Source organism: Haliotis asinina, chromosome 1 (assembly GCF_037392515.1).
Source record: "Haliotis asinina isolate JCU_RB_2024 chromosome 1, JCU_Hal_asi_v2, whole genome shotgun sequence".
Taxonomy (NCBI): domain Eukaryota; kingdom Metazoa; phylum Mollusca; class Gastropoda; order Lepetellida; family Haliotidae; genus Haliotis; species Haliotis asinina.
In genome coordinates, this window is record NC_090280.1 from 45874521 (window position 1) to 45883596 (window position 9076).

Consider the following 9076-nt stretch of genomic DNA (forward strand, 5'->3'; position numbering starts at 1 on the left):
TTGCGACAAACACGGATTACTGTAATCCGGGTATTCATGGGTGTGAGTGTAGGAATTTACGTAGGCTATCAATCGCGTATTTATCACTGAAGCAGTGTCACAAATATCAATCCTGTCACACACAACAGTCAAACACTGCCTCTAAAACCAGAAGAAAAACTTCATTCGATACCTTGTGAGTCGATATATTTGTGCATCACATGCTTGTAATCTCTGCAATCGATATTACTTCTTTATTCCATAAAATACTGTATAATGAGAGAAACACGACAACAAAGAGTGATCAAATGTATTGTTTGCGTGGGTCACTGTAAATCAGTGACGACATAATGTCCGCCTACGCCCGTCACTCAAGTAAGTCACTTTTGCCAAACGACGAGTTGGGTTATAACAATGTATATTTGAGTCAAGGAGATTCAAACGCGCTGTCGAGGGTAAATCCATAATCTGTGTAACTATAATTCCCAAGAATATCGTATCTATTTATATTAGGCGGCTAGCCGACATTCCGAACAAGTGAGTATGAGGACCTTTAACAAAGAGACACCGACATCTCACCTTACAAGGAAGTTGTATCATGTTGTAATCAATAGCTGAAGATTACAAGCAATCCCCCCAGTATTCAAACCGTTTTGCTGATTTTGAATGTAGGCGTGTTATTTATCGTATTGGCATAACATTATATACCGTTTTTGCAAAAGAAATGGTACGTTAAGTCAACAACAAATAACTGAGTTGCATGGAGAGAGAATATCAACTCTGTGAACATTTCACGTAATATGTGTTTTCAGACGTGATTTCGAATCACTTGTTTAGAGGTCACCGAAGCTAGCGACTAGGCTTTTCCGGTTCCGATGACTTATGTCTTGTGCCCGAGACACGGCTGAAATACAAGTTCATATTATATGTTACAAACGCGCTTATTTCCTAGATGCTTATCCATAATTTCAGCAAATTCTGTAATGGAATCAGGAAACTCCGAATGCAAAGACCCAGAACAAGGAAAATACGGTATAATCATCTAATTCTACAGAAAACATCTGCACTAGGTTGTGACCACAAATACAATAAGTCACTGTGCAAGTGATTGATATCATGCCAATGTGTCATGACGGGCAGTAAACCAGTGATGCAAGTGTGTCTGCCCCAGCCAATAAGTTGTGAAGTAAGACAGGCGTGAGTTGATAGGGCACCCCATATTTGAAATCCTAACTAGGATCATTGTGTTATACATGGGTGTTTCTGTTGGGTCATCTTATCAGCGGCGAGTCTTAAGAATGAGCTCTGACCCACTGTGTGTCTGTTGGTATCACCTTAATCACGAATACCTCTAGCTCTAAGTGCGTGCGGAATGGAGGTGTTATCGACTTTACAAAGTCGAATGAATGCGCATTGTCATATTATGACTGTACACCTGTACATTACATGTCTTGAAACGATAATTAATAAGTACACATCCCTGTGCTAAAGGAACACTCATGAAAGCATGAACGCCCATACATAGGGGTACTTACAGTGCCTATTCTAGTGTAAATAGTGTAATTTGATATGATGAGTGTTATTTAATATCGGGCTCTCAATTTCAATTTCACCAATTCCCAGATTCATTAGACAATGGACACAGTTTCGTACAGAGTCGAAAGTAGACGTCAAGTCTGTGTTGAGAGTAGCAGATTCACAAATATATTTTGAATAACTCTCTGTGTGACGTATCCAAGACGTTATAAACCAGTTGATTGAACAAATGATTTCAACATGTAATGTATTTATTTGTCTTGAGAGGTGAATATTTGATAAGTATTGTCGGAGGGGTAGGCAAGTGGTTAAAGTGTTCGTACCCTGCAGAGGTACATTGGTGAGAGTAGGGGCATCGCGTGCTTCAGGGAAGCAGGTTTACATCTTCATCATAATTTCTAAAACTGTCACAGTATCGTACAGAGTCGAAAGTAGAGATCCTGGAACTCACGTCATGTCAGATTAAATGTGTGTTTGAGAGCCTATATATGGACTCAATGGTTGAACAAGCATTCGGAAAGCCCCAATTCCTTGTAAAATTCACATTGTCAAATGCATTTTGTTTCAAAAGTAGGGAAATTCTTTCCTTTTGCTTTTGTACCTGACGGCTCATTGCTTCGAGTTCGACTTTAGAGAGCCTGTGTTACTGCGTAAATAACAATAAAACGTAAATCGTAATACTTTCAGCAAACTGAAGTAATAAATCTTAACGGACACAGTAATAAATACGTAAATTGTAATAAAAAATGATAAATCTAAAGCGTGCTACCGAGATAACACAAGAAAGAGTTGACGCATTTTGCTTAAAAGTAGTAACATTGTCCCTAGTGTGGTTTTGGCAATTTGTAGCCTGTTTTTATATGTATTGGCGAATATAGCTTAACTATTTTAGATTGATTTGCTAGTTTAAATTGGATATCTATGATACTAGAAGTTTTAATGTTCTTCGTAAACAGGCTTTTACCCTCCAAATATATTCACTTATGTTATCATTACTGATTGGGTTTTTTGACGGTATGACTTAAATTATTGACCATTCGAAGGTATATTTAGTCTCACTCACTAGTATCCAGGTGCTTTGGCAGGACCGAATTGAATTGGGCGACCTACAGGTTGATAAACATACTCACTGTAAAATATAATAATCCTGGTAGTTCTTAACTACATATGTCACAAAGACATTCGTTCAGATGTAAAATCGACATGTATTTTCAAACTGTCCTCTGTATCATGTGTTTGGGGCAAGTATCTGTCGATAGTTTTGGGATTCTAACGGGTAGATCTAACATACTTAAATGCATGTAGAGTTGAAGGGAAAAGGGGTAAGGGAGATGTGTGTGTGTTCTGACTGGTATATCTACGAAGGGGCGTTCAAAGAGTAGTCAGACTCACCTGGAATATGATACAAATGCAGCTTTTTATGTTTTATTTTTCTACATATTATCTGTCAACTTGCTATGTTCCAGGTTCACCATCCCCATTTGCTTGACCTTTAATCTTGGTTCTCCCAAACCGCAAAATCTACAGTACATGCATCACAGACCCTCAGAAAACAAGATGTGGAAGTGAGCGGGTGAATTAACATTGCACGCCCCATCTGCAATATTTCAGCCATATCGTGACGACAAAAATGGCATGTACTAGGTATAAGCTATTATGTACCTTCTAATAAAAGCGAAAGACAGTATAACGATTAAATTATTACACATTATAAGTATGAGTTGAGTGAAACAACAAAACATTAAAATGAATTCTGAGCAATTTCACCATAAGTTTAACCTTCAAAAATTCTATGATTACAATTCTGACAATGCTCAACAAACATTGAACGATCTGTCCTAAAGAACCACTTTGGGAAGACAATATTTTTCGCTCCTTCAACCCCTTCCGATGGTATAAACACTTACAATCAGAGTTATGTATTCATTCGACCAAAGTTGTAAATAGATGTATTAATTACAGTACATGATCGATCAGTTGAGAGAGAATGGATGGTGCACGTAGTCACTCGCCATTGTCGCTCTTTGCCATTTTCCTGGATAACGGGACCATACACTTATTTTCACATCAACTATATATTTAAAAGAAAGGTTCGTCTAAACGACATAAATATCTACTCTCTTTGACTGTAGTATAGTCATATTTCAGTTACACAATATATAACAGAAGATTATAACCTTCCAAGGTTCTAACTCGTACTTTGAACCCTTCCCCTTTGTTTATGTACAGTAAATTACACACATTGCACCATTTTCATGAAGTTTATACTGTTAATCTCAGTCTGGATACTTGTCACCCACGTCCTCATAACTTGTTTGTATGGATGGTTAAAGGAGTCATAGTGATTCTGTGACTGACATTTTACTCCTGCTGAGAGATTCTGTTATTACTTTGGGCTAAGGCCGAAGTTTTTTCCGTGTGTCACTGATAGGGCTTAGTGACCTCGACTTTGTTAACGTCTGCACATTACAGATAAAAAGACTACATTTCTATTGTGGTGATCAATTACCGTTCAACCTCATTACCACAAGAATAGCGACACATTGTACACATTGTATACCGGATATTTTCGAGTCACATAACCGAGCTCAAATCATAAGTAATAAAATGTTGAGAGATAGGCCAAGATCTTTTGATATAAGACGGCGATTATGTTGGTATGTTTACGATATGTGTCATGTTAACCTAGTCATGTTAACCTCGTCGTCATAAATGGCGAGGAAAAATATATTGCATTTCTACCCGAAACTGTTGTGGCGATGCATTTCTGTTCATCCTCGAGAGCAACAAGAAAAGCGACACAAACATTACCCACATTTTATATCCCTAATGTCTGACGATTACGATTACATACATGTACGTACATTTTCATTAGCTGGGATAATGTTTAAAGTAAGTAGTTGTTTTCTGTTCGCCGTCCTGTAGGACTAACTAGGAGTGAGTGAGGTAACATTTAAATTCGTATCGTCAGTATTTCAGCCATATTGCGACTAAGAAAGTTGTATATTTATAAATGAATAAAATAACTCAATTTTAGAGAATATACTTGTCTGCAAAAGACAGTGAAACAACTAGGTTATCACAAATATAAATTTAAACTAGCAATTAAATCTTTAGTGTTTTAACTATAAATAACAATACAATATAAAAACAGGCTATCGTTTGCGAGCAACCGTACGTAAATCCCCATACAAAGGCCCATGGGGACTTACAGTACATTTGCCTCCTGCATGAACCCAAGCTGGGTTTACACCATCCCTTCAGATGTTAGCAATTTAGGGCTTTCTAGCTATACATCATAAATGACGCCTATGCTGTAAAATTTGACTTGAACGTTTCGGGACTTTTGTAGGCTCTGAGGACAATATTTTTATAGCGCTTTAACCGCCTTTGTGGATACAATCCTCAACAGTCCCGGTTTATGGTTTAAACAACTAATTATGAAATACTTATCTATTTACCAAACATATCAGAATTTATGCAACATTTCTATTTCTTTGAAATAAGACACGAATTGAATAAACATGTACAGTAGTGAGAAAGAACAAAAAATACTTTTATGTTGAACTACCTATCCCTTGTGAGGAACAAATCTATACAGTCAAGAAGGACATGGGTGACCGTGATTCTTTCATCACAAGGGATATATGACGAAGGATCCTCACCTTTTAATACGTATTCGTGTGTATATCGTCGCATAATCACTTCCCCAAATCTGGACTGACAGCCCATGTAATAGGAACTGATAGTTTTAGTTGACGTAATTTATGTAACTCGGAAAGATTATATCTATTGTTTATGTCCAAATGTTTATATATGTTTTATGGCTGTAAATATGGTATTTGCTTCAGATATAAGGAAAGAGCTGTTATCAGGTAATTGAGAACAGATTCTTCATCATCAGTGGCACAAGCAACAGCGTCACCATCCTTTGATCCATCCGTAAAAAAGGAATTGTAAGCTTAAATTTTTTTGCTTAATGGATCATAATTTTGGCTGTATTTGTGTCGACTTGTTCCAGATTTCGTTAATGTGGTCAGTGTTTAGTCTACGTGTGACCTCTCCAATCCAATTGCCAAGGATGAGAATAGTACAGGCGAGAAGGAGATCTTACAAACGTTACAAGCAGGAAGAAACGGTTTTATTCTTATTTCAGTAGGTGGAATAAAAGAAGATATTTTTTTATTGTAGCGATCCTCATAAAGAGGATTAAACATACGGGTATAGGTAGGTTTTACTGATCCGGGGAAAAAGGTTTGGAGCGTGAAACTGCTGAGTAGAGTTTGAGGAGGGCTTTCTGATCACATCCCCACTTTGTATTAGATGTCCAAACGCTTAGTTGTAATTTATTTAAAGACGCAGAGGGTGTGGAGGTTGTGGTGATGGTTATATCGGGTATATCTAATATACAATATAAAAACTACGAAAACGCGACTGTGCGTTTATGATCCACTTTTTCGAACATGTTAACAGCCCCTAAAAAGCTGGCGATAGATTTTTAATGAGCTTAGTGCCTCAAGCATGAAAACCTTTCAATATGGTTGAATTAAATTTTCCCATTTATACAACAAAATAATAATGACATCGTGCATTATGATCAGATTCTAAAATATATGAACACTATTGGGACGTTGGCAGCTTTTGTAAGACATTATTTGGCGATACTTCTCATGGCTTGAACTGACTTTATAGAAAATAAATATCAGTGTCCTTGTCCTATCATGTTACCGACACAACTGCCTGAGGTTAATGTCCCCCATTGATTTCTTTGTCGTATTTTGGGCTCTGAACTAGTTTTCCTTAGTATACCCATAACAATTAAGGGTCAACAAACATCGAATACCTTACAGAAAGTTTGACGTGACTTTCACATTTCTACACATGACTTGCATCAGTCAAATACAACAAGTCAGGAGACAGAGAGACTGTTTTGTGGCAAGGAATAACCAGCTATTCATAATATTCTTAGCAAATTTAACATAAATTTCCTCTTATTTAAATACTGTGATTTGTCGTAATATGATGTAGAAAATTATACGAACCAGGCTGAACTAACAGTGACAACGCAGTATGTGAATGCGTGATTGAAACATAAATCATACAGTGGAGGCTGCCCAAACCAGCATCTGTCCAAACCAGCAAGTTGTCAACATTGGCATAAAATCTCAGTCCCCTCCGTGGCTTCCACTGTAATAAATCGCATATGATAAAAATCCCAAATCAAGCATCAAATGAACTTTAAATATGTCCCTGCGTCAACACTGAAAATAATTCCCACATCAAGAAGTCTAAACGTACATTTCAAAGCATAAACAAACGAAATACCATGTTATTTTTGGATAAGGCATGGCTAGCTTCAAAATATTGAAATCAATTGGTCGTAAAACATATCCTTGCGTCAACAGTGCAAATAACTTCACAATGAAAAACAATTAATTTTAATCATCAAAACAAACACATATTATCTGTGGTATTTTAAGACGTGTCGCAAATAATTTCACAACTTGTGGAATCATCATGGAATTAAAGAAAGCAATAGCTAACAGAATTTCGAAAGTGCGTTATGTAGAGTTCATAGTCACACCATAGACATCACCTCCGGTACATGTCCATATATGAATATCGCAGTAATCCTCTCCGTGACCCGGCAGTTTATCTAAACGTTATGGAAATCGAATGCCTTGATACAAAAAAGACGATTAAATTCCATCCTTTAGTTTGGTGGATATCGCAAGAGAACTCAGTGTAGCCTTGAAAATTGATCGAATATCACTGAATTGGATTGACGTTAGACGATGCTTCCAACGCATTTTCTCGACATACTTTTCAGCAGAATATATTTAGAAACAATATAATTCACAAAACCTCAAAAGTTCCCCAGTGAGCTGGTGTAGGGAGGATCCCATCAGTTCTATTTTTGTTGAGTTCAAAAACGCACTAAGTAGCTTATATGATATATTAACAAAATAAAAGTGTTATTACCATTTACTTAAATATTTATTACATTTTACTGCAGCTTGTCCTTGTTGACACTCCGTGGCGGGTGAGGAGCAAGGATATTGAATTAATATCTTTCACAATGTCACAAGACTTTTCTGGTTCCACTGGATATGAGAAAAAGAGACGTTTGGAACAGGACGGTTCCAACAAAAGTGTTTAAAAAAATGTAGAATCGTGGTCTCTGTTCTTGGTGATTGAAGCTTCTGATCATGCACCTATCAAATTAAATCCATTTGCTGTGTCCAAAGCTGTTTCTGGGATCTGCGGAGATGTGAAAAATGTAACTCGTCTTCAAAATGGCTCACTTCTTGTGGAATGTGAGAGAAAGCAACAATCTCTTAATCTTCTATCGGTCACTCAGTTTGCCAACATTGAGGTGGTAGTATCCCCTCATAGAAAGCTTAACTCATGTCGAGGCATTGTTCGAGACAGAGATCGATGCCTGTCAGACATGTTAGAACAAGAAATTCAATTTGAATTAGCAGATCAAGGTGTAACATCCATTAAACGTTTCACCAAAAAAGTTGATGGCATTATTAAAAACACAAACACATACCTTGTTACATTTGCATGTGCGTCAGTCCCACGATCAATTAAGGCTGGTTATTTGAATATCGGGGTGGAGGTGTATATCCCCACTCCACTCAGATGCTATAACTGTCAAAAACTTGGCCATGGCTCAAAGTCTTGCCACAATCTTGTTGCGTGTCATCGGTGTGGTGAACATCATGACCATTCTGATTGTGTCAAAGACATTAAATGTGCAAACTGCGGAGGAAGTCATGTTGCTTCTTCAAAGTCATGTCCTGAGTGGCAAAAACAGTCCGAAATAATCAAAATCAAATGCAAAAATAATCTTTCTTCAAACAACTGTACGCAAGCCAAACACAAAATCCTACCACCTTGTCTTACTCTGATGTAGTTACCCGGTCTGCACCGACCTCCTCTATCATGTGTCAGACTGACTTAACTTGGGTACATTCTGATCAGCCTCTCAGTCTTAGAACAAACATTCAACCAAACATTGCATCCTCAGAAACACAAACTACTCAGACTGTCGTTCAAACAGAGCAAAATGTTGGCAAATCAGACATTCAGAAAGCCAAGAAAGACAAGAAAAAGCAGAACAAATTGTTGAAATTTGGAAATCGTCCTTCTGTGGACATCACTACTGAAAACATAATTGCTCCTTTGGATATGGAGGTGACTCCATCTCAAGAGAGAGGAAGAAACGTTTCTTCCTCACGTTCCCGAAACAGGTCCCCAATCGACCATCCATGACTCAGTCTGTAAATCTCATCCAGTGGAACTTCAGAGGACTTAGAAAAAATATCAACGAAGTACAGTTATTAATTCAATATGATAAACCATCAGCACTATGTGTCCAAGAGACGTATCTTAAACCTACTGATAGACTTGACTTAAGACAATACAGTTGTCATCATTTCTTTTCTCCACAAGGAAGTAAGGCGTCTGGAGGAGCTTCTATTTTTATACGACAGGGAATCATTAACAGCCCTGTTCCTCTTAATACAAATCTTCAAGCTGTTGCTGTCCGGTT